The 13,854-nt window shown below is 44.6% G+C and overlaps 1 protein-coding gene across 4 annotated transcripts in view; it reads left to right on the top strand.

Annotated features, from left to right (window-relative positions):
- Positions 1-13,854, top strand: part of DCLK1 (doublecortin like kinase 1) — a 203,352-nt gene that overhangs the window by 105,812 nt on the left and 83,686 nt on the right. The window lies entirely within an intron of this gene.

Raw genomic sequence — 13,854 nt, 5'->3', positions numbered from 1 at the left:
ATTGGGGGTTCTTGGGTTAAATTCACACACATTTTTTACTTCATTTTTGCTTTCTTTGTGCTGGACTCAGCAAAGGGGTGGGGGAGACAAGGTTGGATACTATAATACTTTTAATTCAGTTGCTAATCTTCAAGCTTTTTGTCTCCCATGCCAATGAAGTGAAAAACTGCCAGTCTAGGGGCCTTAGAAAAATAACTTCTGTTATCTTAAGTCACAGCAGTTTAACTATGATCCAGAGTTCTGAAACGCTGCATCAATATCTTCAGAAGCTTGACTATGTCTGTTCAATGCTGGGCGAATGAGCTGCAGGCATGCTCTGCTGAATTACCGTATTTTTCGCCCTATAGGACGCACCGGCCCATAGGACGCACCTAGTTTTTTGGGGGGGAAATCAAGGAAAAAAATTTTATTTCCCCCCCAGGTTTGCGCAAGCATACCCAAGCTAGAAGAGGGAGACGGAGCACTCCGTCTCCCTCTTCTGCCTTCAGGGACAGCCGCTCTAGCCTCCGTGGGGCAGCGGATTGCCCCGCTGTCCCCCGTGGTTGTGGGGCTGGGGGGGGGGAGAAGCAAGCTTGCTTCTCTCTCCCCCCCCCCAGCCTCCAGATCAGGTTGGGGAATAGCGGGGTGGCAGTGCTCCGCCTCCCCGCTATCCCCCGAGGTCGTGGGGCTGGCAGGGGGGAGAAGCAAGCCTGCTTCTCTCCCCCGCCAGCCTCCAGATCAGGTTGGGGAATAGCGGGGTGGCGGTGCTCCGCCTCCCCACTATCCCCCGAGGTTGTGGGGCTGGCAGGGGGGAAAAGCAAGCCTGCTTCTCCCCCCCCCAGCCTCCAGATCAGGTCGGGGAACAGCTGGGTGGCGGTGCTCCGCCTCCCCGCTATCCCCCGAGGTTGTGGGGCTGGCAGGGGGGGAAAGCAAGCCTGCTTCTCCCCCCCCCCAGCCTCCAGATCATGTTGGGGAATAGCGGGGTGGCGGTGCTCCGCCTCCCCGCCATCCCCCGAGGTTGTGGGGCTGGCAGGGGGGAGAAGCAAGCCTGCTTCTCCCCCCCGCCAGCCTCCAGATCAGGTTGGGGAATAGCGGGGTGGCGGTGCTCCGCCTCCCCGCTATCCCCCGAGGTTCTGGGGCTGGCAGGGGTGAAAAGCAAGCCTGCTTCTCTCCCCCCCCCCCCGCCAGCCTCCAGATCAGGTTGGGGAATAGCGGGGTGGCGGTGCTCCGCCTCCCCGCTATCCCCCGAGGTTGTGGGGCTGACAGGGGGGAGCAGCAAGCCTGCTTCTCCCCCCCGCCAGCCTCCAGATCAGATCGGGGAACAGCTGGGTGGCGGTGCTCCGCCTCCCCGCTATCCCCCGAGGTTGTGGGGCTGGCAGGGGGGAGAAGCAAGCTTTCTTCTCCGCCCCCCCCCCCAGCCTCCAGATCAGGTCGAGGAATAGCGGGGTGGCGGCGCTGCGCCTCCCCGCTGTCCCCCGAGCATGTGGGCTGCAGGCTGCTGCCCGCAAGCCTTGGTAGCCCGCGGGACCTCCCCCCGGGTTTGCAAGACTTGCGGATAGCTTCCTGAAGCCTGGAGAGCAAGAGGGGTCGGTGCGCACCGACCCCTCTCGCTCTCCAGGCTTCAGCGAAAGCCTGCATTCGCCCCATAGGACGCACACAGATTTCCCCTTCATTTTTGGAGGGGAAAAAGTGCGTCCTATAGGGCGAAAAATACGGTACTCTAAAACAGTGTGGCATAGTGGTTAAGAGCGGTAGACTCGTAATCTGGTGAACCAGGTTAGCTTCCCCGCTCCTCCACATGCAGCTGCTGGGTGACCTTGGGCTAGTCAAACTTCTTTGAAGTCTCTCAGCCCCACTCACCTCACAGAGTGTTTGTTGTGGGGGAGGAAGGGAAAGGAGAATGTTAGCCGCTTTGAGACTCCTTAGGGTAGTGATAAAGCGGGATATCAAATCCAAACTCCTTCTTCTTCTTCTTTGAAATGCTGCTGGGAGTGGGTGGCAGCCAGGTATAGCGTGATGAAGTCTGGACGCATTTCCAACATCAACACGAACCTCCATACTAAGGAGGAAATGGAGTTATGTCATCTTTATGGCAAAGTGAAGTCCTTCCTTTCAAAGCAAAAAAAAAAAAATCCAACCGCCTGCTCTATCCATTTTGTGCACCCAAGCCTCTCCTTTGCTCCTGTGGATGTTGTGATTGATTCTGAGAACCTGGCAGCAAAATGTAAGATTGCAGCCATGTGGGTACAAGGAGATTAATTTACCCTTTTGGCCTGTGGCTTCCCTTCCCATGGGGGGCCTGGAGGTTGGGGGTGGGAGCTTTGGATTGCATTAATTTGTCAAGTTCCTTCCCCCCCCCTTCCGTCACTGTACATGCAGCTTATCTCGTATGAGGATTTTGGATTGAAAAATTCTCAGCGTGTAATGAAGATAAATCAAACTCCTTGTATTCACAATACGGATTTTTTTTAAAGACCTGCTGCTTCCCCCCTTTATCGTGCCTTTATCGTGGGGATTTTTTGTCACTCATTTGCAGAAGAAGCCTTTCTCCACTTTTATTATGTGCCGAAGCACAATGAGTCCCATCTGGAAACAGATGTATTAGCAGTCTGTTTTATAGCTTTGTTCCTTTCCTTCATTTCCTCCTGCATTGCAGCAAAATTTGAGATAGTTATGGTATGAAGTAATTAAAACGAATAAATGAAACATCATCTGATAACAGAGCAGCAATCTTCCATCATATTAAAGCAGTGATTAGAGGAAACTGTGGATTGTGGTGATGTCTTACTTTTAGGCTGCCTCTTATTAGCTGTGGAAGCTTTCTGGCTGGAATTTCCCGCTGGCTATTTGTTGGCAGCAAGACAAAGACAACTTGTACACTCTTAAAAAGATGTATGTCTTCTAAAATCATTTAGCAGTGGCTGTCCCTAGATTTGGCTGCATTTTGAACATAAATAAATAAATTAATTAAAATGAATCAATTTTGCTTTTGGAGTTAAGTAGTTGCATAATTACATTTTGCTATTATAGCTGTTCTTGTTTCCATTTCTGTTTGAGAAGTCAGATCCTTTGCTGTCACTTGAGGCTTCAGGTGGCCTCAGTGGTGTGGAGTGCCTTCCATCAACTTCTACTGGTGGCCCAATTGCGTCTGGACAGGGACAGCCTACCTACTGTTGTCTATGCCCTGGTAACCTCCAGGTTAGATTACTGCAATGTGTTATACATAGGGCTGCCTCTGAAGACAGTTCGGAAACTTCAGCTGGTGTAGAATTAGGCGGCCAGGTTGCTCATTGGGGCAAGATGTTTTAAGCATATTACACCAATCCTGACCCAACTGCACTGGCTGACAATTAGTATCCAAGCCCAATTCCAAGTGCTGGTTTTGATCTATAAAGCCTTAAATGGCACAGGACTGCAATACCTCAAGGAGTACCTCTCTCCATATGAATCTTCCTGGACCCTGTGATCATCCTCCGAGGCTCTTCTTCGCATGTCTCCCCCATGAGAGTTCCAGCGGGTGGCAACACAAGAACAGGACTTGCTGTAGTGGCTCCTCATTTGTGGAATGCTCTCACAAGGCGCCTTCATCACACACCTTTAGTTCCTCTTCAACCAGGCCTTTGGTTGATTAAACAATCTATGGCCTTTTAACAGTATGGCAGGGTGGTTATTGTTTTGTTTTGTTCTTGTTTTTATTGTATTTTTTTTAATCTTCCATTTTTATGCTGTGAACCACCCCGAGATGTATGGATGAAGGGTGGTATATAAATTTTAATTTTAATACTACTAATAATTATTATAATAAACAGCAATACATATACAATTGAATACATGTACATCACATCTATCCCCTTTTAGTGAGATACTTAACCACAACTACTTAAAAGAACCATATATTGAAAAGGAAATTATTACCACTCAATGCAAATTATAAGGGGTGCCATTTCAAAAGAAGACATCTAATTTGAGTACTCCAGGCTCATGCTGGTGAAGTCACCATCACTATTTATTGAACCATTTTGGAAGACCGGCATACAAATGGAAAGTCACCTTATACGGGCAGAGCTGACCCTACCATTAGGCAATGTGAAGCAACTGCCTCAGGCATCAGATGCTAAGGGCAGCAGTAGCAACCTCTGGACCTTTCTTCCTAATCCCCCAGGCTCTTCCTCTCTGTTGGAGGACAGAATTGTGCACATTATGCGGCCTGTCCTAACTTCCTAAACTAGTTTGCTGCCTCAGGTGCAATGGAGGTTGTTCTTCAACCACCACTGTTGAAGTGAGATTCAACTTCCAGTGCAGTTGGCTTTTGTATGTGGAATGGGAAGTGGGCACCATCTTGTCCTTCACCTCAGGCAGTGCAATACCTTGGATCGATGGACCATTCCCGCATAGTGGGTTAAAAATGGCTACCTGAATCTACTTACTGAACAATAAGAAAGCTGAAAGGCAAACTGATTGCCAGCCAATTGGAATTGATGGATGCAGAGAACTTTTTCTTCTTGAAGAGGCAGGCGTGAAATGGTCAGCAAAATTTTAGGCATCTTTGGCTCTGCAGGGTGTACGCTCCCCCAAGAGCTGTCATACTTTCCCCAAGCTCGCCTGAGATGAACTTTCTGGACAGCTTCCCATCCTCACAAATTAACGGTGTCATTTTCCAGATTCACACTGTTACTTCTGCCAAAGTTGTGACAAAAGAAAAATAAAGTAGGCAAAGCCAATTTGTATTATTTCATCCAATACCAGTAAGCCACACTAATGAAAAGGAACCAAAAATGAAATGCTTAAGAACTAACAATGACTAAAAGACAAATAGAAAGGAAAAAGAAACAGAAGGAAAGTATTATTCTATAGCAAAACAGATATATCCAATGCTAGTTATGCTCAGCGTAAAGTAAAGGCAAAGGGACCCCTGACCATTAGGTCCAGTTGTGGCCGACTCTGGGGTTGCGGCGCTCATCTCGCTGTATTGGCCAAGGGAGCCGGCGTACAGCTTCTGGGTCATGTGGCCAGCATGACTAAGCCGCTTCTGGCGAACCAGAGCAGCGCATGGAAATGCCGTTTACCTTCCCACCAGAATGGTACCTATTTATCTACTTGCACTTTGACGTGCTTTTGAACTGCTAGGTTGGCAGGAGCAGGGACCAAGCAACGGGAGCTCACCCTGTCGCGGGGATTCGAACCGCCGACCTTCTGACCTAGGCTCGGTGGTTTTAACCCACAGCGCCATCCGCGTCCCTTGCTCAGAGTAGACCCACTGAAATAAAGGAACCTGACTCATTTAGGTGTATTAATTTCAGTGAAGCTACTTTGGGTAGAACTTAATTGGATACAACCCATAATTTCCTTTGTTATTTGGAGGAAGAGGGGAAATTAAGCTTGGTAGAATTTTGGGACATTGTCTTATTTATTATTCTGCAACTGTTCAAATGCATACAGTATCCATCAAACAATATGAGTAACTAGAAATGCTAGGTGGGCATGGGGGCATTAAGCTTGAAATGAATCCCCCCAAATTAGTTTCAGCTCTAGAATAATGCTTGTGGCAAGGGCATTGGAATAGCAAAAAGGATGGGGAATATCACAATTTTCATTAGTTCACCTAACATAAATCCATACTCATATTATCTTTCCAAAGTACAGTCTTGCTCTCATTTAATATAATGTATAGAAACCCAAGTATAATTCCTATGATTTTTTTTACGCTTTAAAGTGCAATAAAAGGGTTGAGCCAAGAGTTTTCTTGGTCAAGCATCACTTCCTGCTGCAAAAGCACCCATTTAATTCACAAAAAGACATCTTGCGTAGCTAGTAAATTTGTGAACTACTCTGCCAGGCATAACATGCTTTGCTGATGGCAGTGACTCATTTTGTGGAAGGTCGCCAGCTTCAAAGGGAACACTGACTTTTGCCAACTTTTCCCCCTGAAGCTTAGCTCCAGTTTTTCTTACAGAAAGACATCATCCGTTTTAAAGCGAATCTTCTCATTCTGTATCATGGCTGCTATTGTAACTTATGACTCTTCCTGCATTAGAAGGTGTTCTGCATTGTGGACACAACTATGCAGACCCTACTGTAAGTAAGAATAGTTCACTGACTGTTCACAATACAAACAGTTTTACAAAGAAACTTTATTCATTAAACTGGTGGCCTGAAATAGGAAGCCTATGCAAGCAAAGAATAGAAGTATCCTTCCTCTCTGTTTCATTTTCTCAGTCCCTCTTTGTTAAAAATAAAATAAAAAAATCTTTATTTGAATTTAGTCCCTTGTGATAGCAAATACACTTTCCATTCTAACATTTACCAGTTCCTTCAAGGGTTGCAGATCAAAAGAGAGACTCAATCTCCACCATTCATTCCCTCAGTCTTGTTTTAACATGGACTTTTCTGCTTGCTCTAGCTGATTAGCACAGATGGGATATATGAACAAGCTTTCACCTAATGCTTCTTCTGTCTGGCACTGATGAGTGGTTTGTTGATACCTGCTTTAGTAGCTTCTCCTGAAAACTCCCGTTGAAATAAATGGGCTGCACACATCAGGCACAACTATTTGAAATAATCCAATAGAAAGCACTCTTACCCTCATTACTTACCCTAACGAGTATGTTTAGGGTTTTGACATGCCATTTCCCCTCTCATCATCCTTAAAGTATGAAGTATGCAGCTATTAAGCAGACACTGGGACGTAAGGTTCTTTCTGACTAAAAATGTTTTAGTGCGATGACTAATTGTTGCACTTCATATATATAGCATAATAATATACGATTGCTCATGGTTCCCTGCTGCTATGCCGTAGCTTCAGGAAAGAAATGCCTGTTGCTGCAGGAGCCCTGTGGGGCAGGGAGCACCTGTTGTCAAATACTGTGCACTGCTGTCCACAAGATCCTAGCATCATAGAGTTGGAAGGGAATCCTGAGGATTATCTAGTCCAACCCCCTGCAATGCAGGAATCATTTGCCCAATGTGTGGTTTGGCCCCATGAACCTGAGATTGAGAATCTCATGCTCAACTGACTGAGCTATCCACAGGATGTTAATTGCTGAGTGCTATGATGTTCAGCTTCCCAAAGGCTCTGTGGGTTTGTGTGGCTCCCTGCCATAGCACAAATTCACATTGTTACGCATCAGGTCATACTAACATGCAATAGAGCTGTGCAGTCATGATCCTTCATGAACACAGTATATAAAATAGTTGTAGTTCTCATGTTATCAGGAAGCATGTCCAGCCTTTGTTCCTGAATTTGATAACTGTTTGTGTGTGTTTGCTTACACGTAATACGTAAATAGCCACTGCTGCTGTGCAGTGTGACCTGGCACTTATTAAGGAAGAATACATATAGCATTTGTGCAGGTGCCCTGTGTGGGATGCATGTGGCACTGTGGGTTAAACCACTGAACCTCTTGGGCTTGCTGATCAGAAGGTTGCTGGTTCGAATCCCCGCGATAGGGTGAGCTCCCATTGCTCGATCCCTGCTCCTGCTAACCTAGCAGTTCGAAAGCACCTCAAAGTGCAAGTAGATAAATAGGTACCGCTCTGGCGGGAAGGTAAACGGCATTTCCGTGCGCTGCTCTGGTTCACCAGAAGCGGCTTAGTTATGCTGGCCACATGACCCGGAAGCTGTATGCCGGCTCCCTTGGCCAATAAAGCGAGATGAGTGCCGCAACCCCAGAGTTGTCCACAACTGGACCTAACAGTCAAGGGTACCTTTACCTTTTAGGTGCCCTGTTGGGGAGTGGGTAGCAGTGCAACTTGTGGGTGTGGGCCAATGACATCACTAACCTAAACTGGGTGCTGCTTGTGATTACTTCAGTAGCTGTCATGCCTCCCCACCTTTTTGGGGGGTGAGACCAGGGATTCGTAAGAGGGACTGCACTGGGATAGAGGACTGTCTGCAGAGCCAGCTCCAGAAATGCATGCATGCAAGGAACCTGTTATGCCAGTACCTTTTCACCCCAAGAAGATCACATTGCCCTCCTCTGACACGGAGATCTCCATCCCTAGCAGAATTACAGTCTCCCCATATCCTCCAGAGTCAGTAATGTCAAAACTAGGCCTCTTTAACTACAGACACAAAGCTAGCCCCCTAAAATGGTACTGCGCTTGTACAGTCATACCTCATGTAACGTTTGTTTCAGGTTGAGTGTTTTCAGGTTGCGTCCCGTGGCAACCCGGATGTACCGGAAAGGGTTACTTCCGGGTTTCGCCGCTCACGCATGTGCAGACGTGCAAAATGATGTCATGCGCATGCACAGAAGCGGCAAATCGTGGCCCGCAGATGCGCAGACACCGGTTGCATTCCTTTCAGGTTGCGAACGGGCCTCCGGAACGGATGCCGTTCACAGCCAGAGGTACCACTGTATTTAAGACTCAGTCTGCCTGGTGCTGAAAGAACACTCAAGTTCTACGCAGCTGTCCAGGGTGCTGTTTGAATCCCAAATCCTTAAGAACATAGGATGAGCCTGCTGTAACTGGCATCGCTAAGTTCAGCATCCTGTTCTGATAGTGGCCGACCAGATGCATGTGGGAAGTCTGGACGCTGGACATGAGTGCAACAGCACTCTCCCCATCTGTGATTCCCAGCAACTGATATTCAGGGAAATTATGTCCTTGAATCCCTGCCTTGCCTAGGTTTTTCCTTGCTCTGTTTGCCTGAACTTCCGACTCCCTGTCCCGCCAAGGTAAAGTAGCAATTGCTGCTTTCTCCCTCACCTTACTGGCTTACATTAGGGGGGGGGGGAGAGAGAAATGAACTCACAAAATGAAGCAAGTATGAGCTGAACAGATGTGTGCATGAGTTGACCACTTCCACTAGCACTGATAGATAATTTGAAGCCCATAGGAATAAACAAACACTGCTGAATTCAGGCTCATAATGTTGTGTGTTTGGCTAAATGGGGGTAAGCCAGCATCCTTTGATAGACAAGTGAAGCAGAGTCGGCCTGATTTGAGTGATAACCCCCATGGAAATGGCACACAGGGTTCATGTAAGTGAAGTAGCAGTGACCCTGCTTCCTCTCTACTCTCAGCAGTCCAGCTTCAATGCAATGTTTGCAGAAATAAAGGAACAGAATTGGGCTGTGAGTCATTTATGGCTTCTGTTCCTCTTGCAGGTCAATAAAATGTGTTCTTTCAAGTCTTATTGGAAGGTTGGTAGTAAGGACAACAATAGCATGGCGTCAGCAGTTGAGGCCGGGGGGGGGGGGAGTGCAAACCAGCCTGATTTTTTTCCTTGCTTGTGGATCAATGCCCAGAAAAGCAAGGAACAAGGCCAGCGCCCCCACCCTTTAGGTTGTTGTTATTGTTTTAAAGCAGGACAATATGGGTGGGTAAAGAACTTTAACGTTGGATTCTAGCCTGGAAGTGTTCTGAGCTCCAAATTTTGACCCGGCATCCTTGACTTCCAGGTTCCTTCTCACGTCCAAGAATATTTTATGTCAAAAGCTGACAGCCTTATTACAAACAATTAAACAACAGTTTGCTAAGAAACCATATTTTAATTAAAAGCATGCTTAAAAAACAAAAAAAAACCCCTAGAATGGCGGGGATCTCTTTTGTTCCCAACCAATTACTCTTCACAATTAAAAAGTAAAAAGTTGTTGCCATAATAGTTTATTTTTATTGCCCTTCAGGGTCTGCAAATGCTGCAGAATTGATATTGATGCCATCTCAACAATAGCAGAGATGGCATCCCAATACTTTGAATAAAATGACTTTCCAGCAACCAGAGACATTTCTGATCCTCTGTATGGCTTATCTTTGTACTACAGACATTTTCAGAACCAAGAGAAAGTCTCCATCTTTCAGAAATAGGTTTTTAATAACCTTGGGGAGATTCCAAAAATTAATCCCTGCCACACAAACAACTTCACAAAACAGAAAAAGGAAAGAAAAAAGATGAGGATTAGGCTTTAGCAGAGCAAATGTTCTGTGACAAGGTATGATCTGGTTTACAAATAAGCATTTGGTTCCACTGGTAACTCAGATAACACTTCTAGAAAGGCGGGGGATCTAAATCTGCTAGGGCTGTTCACTTCTAACTTCCTCCACCATAGTTTGATTCTGCTTACTTTACAGTATATAGTCTGTTAGACAGATGATACTACAGGACTGAAAGATTTCAGATGAGGGCAATGCAGAGAGCAAGGTTAGTTGATTTTAAGCATTTTAGAAATTACTCTGCATTTTAAAGCTTTTTCAAAAACTTTGCAGTGTTGGAGTGCATTCTCCTTTTTCTTCTGTTTTCATTATTTTTTTGCTAGCACTGACACCATATTGACATATTTTCTGTCTGTTGCCTTTGCTATGTATTTTTTATCATCTTTATTTTTTAGGGAAAAGCCTTCAGTGATCTAACACGTTTGAACTTGTGTCCTTTACAAGGTCAGCATTATGAGATAATGCAGGAAATTACTGTTTTGCAGCCTGATTCATTTGTTTTTTATTTCATGCGGTTGAATCAATAGACTGATTATTATTTAGCATCTGTATTATTTCAAGTTTTTCTGTAAGTCCTTTGTATTGTAAATTTTGCTAGCATGTAATTAAATCTTGCTCTTCAACTACTATGAAACTTCCTGTCCCCTTCAGTCTAAACTTTGCTCAACTATTGTTGCTCCAATCTGGAGCGGAAGGGTGTTCTGCTCATTCCCCTATTCCTGACCACTGTCCACCTTATCAGAGTGTGGGGGTGGAGACTTCCTTCTCTCTTCAATTTGTCTATATGCATCGTTGTCAGCAATGCTGCTGGGGCAGGTGGGCAGTAGACTGGAAACTGTGATTTATTGAAAAAAATGGTTCAGGAGAAGAGGAGGGGACCCTGGATCCTTTTAACGTATTTTATGTGTGAGAGCCAACTGATAGCTTTGTGATTGCAGGAAGTTAAGGTTAGAGTTTCTTTTCCTCTGATACAACTGCTATCTGTAGTATTGCTTGAGGTTCAGATTCCCAAACAGATCACTTGACAACACTGCTTATAATTCCCCACAATAATAACTGTACTTGCTATGCAGTCTCAATAAATTGGATCTAAGCATATATCTTATTTAATGTTTATCCAGTCTTGACCTTGATTGTCTGCTACCACTCTCATGCCCAACATTGCTTGGGAGCTCAAGGAAATCAGTGCAGCTTTGAAAGGGTCAGTCCACCATCTTCATCAAAAAAAATTGCCATTGTATCTAAATAAACGTAGCTGAAAACCTGTTCCTTGATTTCAGGAGCCATCATGCAAAAATTGGTTATGATATCCAAATGTACATGGTGTTCAAATGCATAGTGAACAGATGAACAACTATCGAAAATATATAGTAAATAATGTTAAGAATTCTACTCAATATTGATCCAGAGCAGAACTCCAACATATAGTTTGCAGAGTAAAAGACTTAGCACATTGCAGGATTCCCCCCATAATAGGCAATTGTATTTCTTCCAGCAGAGTATACTACTGTTACTGAAGGTAAATGAGCATAATGGTCACAAATTGGCACTGTCCATAAGAAATGCAGTTGTAGCTGACTTAACCTAAACTTACAATAACTTATAATAAGACTTAAACCTGAACACTAAGTATACTTTGTACAGAACACCACACCAGAAGGAAAGAAAGACAGAAAGTGAAACTCAGGCTCCTTCTGGCCTGTTATTATAGTCAGCATGAGCTTATGTGAAAAAGATAACAGAACCAGTCCAAACCAGCTGTTCAGCTTCTCTGAAGGAATAACCCAAACATCAGGAACCTCCTGCCTGTTTTCTAGGCAGAATAGAAACTTAACTTGTGGGCTGGAAACTTCCAGCTTGCACTAGCTTACATCACGCAAAGAAGCTTCCAGAACCCTCTTGAATGAATTAGAACAGGAAAGATCTCTACACATCAGAGCAATAATTTCTTCACCAAAAAATGCAAACTGACAGATAACTAGTCAGAAAGTTTAAAAAAGGAAGTCAACTTTTCAAACACTTTTTGGGGCTGTTCAGCTATAGTTTGCTTGATTTCTGTGACTCACAGTGTTTATTTGTCCAATATGCAGTTGTGTGTTTTTCTAGTTTTTGGCCACAGATAGCTTTGCTACTAATATAACATGCTAATTAAAATATATTCACAACTGCAGAAACCTACTTCTTTCCATCTACCCTATTAACAGTATCTCAAACAGAGGAATGCTAGTACCCTTCTACAAGCAAAGTTATGCCTTTCAAACAGAACTACTTATCCTTTTTGCAGATGCATCAAGTATGCACTGGAGTGATGCACCATCTGCTCATAATTTTATAGGTAATTTTGTTTAACAAGCCACTTAGCAAAACAAAGGCATTCTGGAGCCTTTGAGATCCAGCTACCACATGTGTGGTGTCAAGGTACAGCCCGCAGGAGCAGAGAAGAGCTCGCCTCTGGTAGGTGAGACAGGAAGCCACACAACTATTTTAGGTCAGCATCTGTTTATTATCTAGATTCTAGAACACAGGCCTGGGTGTCCTAATCAGTAGGGAATTTAGTGCTTCTGATACATAAAAGGAACTCCATTTCTCCATGAGCTGAGGTGCAACTTAAATACAGTTTTGCACAATCAAGTCATAATACAGTTGCCTGCAATTGCGGACAGGAATAAAGCTCTATCTTGGTCTGATCATGACCGTTGTGTGCTGATTTATCCAGGTGAAGAGTATATGAGTATCACAAATGGACAAAGCAGACTAGGAAATAAAGGAGCTCTTTAGCTGCTTTAATTACTTATAGACAGTTTTCTGGTCTCCTCATGAATAATATAGCATAGGTACTAAATTGCAGGGGGGTTTTATGATTGTTGATGGACGATGGACCCTGAGGTGAAGGATTCCGTGGTGTGATGGAGACAGGGCTTCATACCAGAGCCCATTTTTAAGGGATTCCTACCCATGTTGGACTGAGCAATGGCTGGCACTCTTTCAGTCAGTCAGAGCACAGGTCACAGATAAACCGGTCCTTGATTCAGCACCAGGAGTGGATAGCTTTGATGGTTTTCTCATCCAGGAGGTGTCCTGATCAAAGCAGAGAGTGCTGGTCAGTTGGAGATGATAAGTCATAGCAGCAACCTTCAGGGGTCAAGCTGGAGATGCTCTCCAAGATGGAGTTGAGCTTTCAAAAATTGAACTTGTGAAACTTCAACCAGAGTGCCTAGTAAGCCCAGACCGGTAGATCCTCCCCTGAAGGCTAGCATACATATATATTTCCATATCATCATCATCATCAGTATTATTAAAACCCACCCTTCAAACCGAAGGTTCCCTTGGCAGTACACAACATTTCATTTAAATACCATCTTGCCAAATACCCATATTTCATTTTCTTCTTGCTGTTTTACCTGATTTGTCTGCTGATTTATTTTTAATTTTCATCATGACTGCAATATGTTGGATTTAATGGACACTTCATTTCTCAAATTCTCAGTCCAAGAGCCATTTTCAGGCATAACACAGAGCTGTGTATGCATACGTAAATTCTAACCTGAACATCTTAGTCTCGCATGGGATGGCAGTTTCATAGACACATTGATTTTACTGATTTCTCTTAGGAAGAACTAGAGTGTTTCCTTCTGCCCGTGATAAATTCTGTGTGCTCTGCTGTAAGCTGCAGTTCACCAGAGAATTATGTAAAGGCAACAAACCTGTTTCATTTTTCTTCAAGCCACTCATGACTGATTTGCAGATAGGAACCTGCATCATCTTATGTGGCCTAAACACTTTCTCAAAAATCAGAACTGACTGCTGGGAATTGTAGCTCTCTGAGTGGAAGAGGGGTCTCCTAACAACTCTCGGCACCTTTAACAAACCACAGTTCCAGGAATACTTTGTGGGAATCCATGACTGTTTAAAGCGGCATCATAGGGAAATGATTAATTT

The sequence above is a fragment of the Podarcis tiliguerta genome (genome assembly GCF_965153285.1).
Source record: "Podarcis tiliguerta genome assembly, chromosome: 4".
NCBI lineage: Eukaryota > Metazoa > Chordata > Lepidosauria > Squamata > Lacertidae > Podarcis > Podarcis tiliguerta.
The sequence above is the reverse complement of the archived record's forward strand: the minus strand, read 5'-3'. Positions and strand labels throughout refer to the sequence as shown.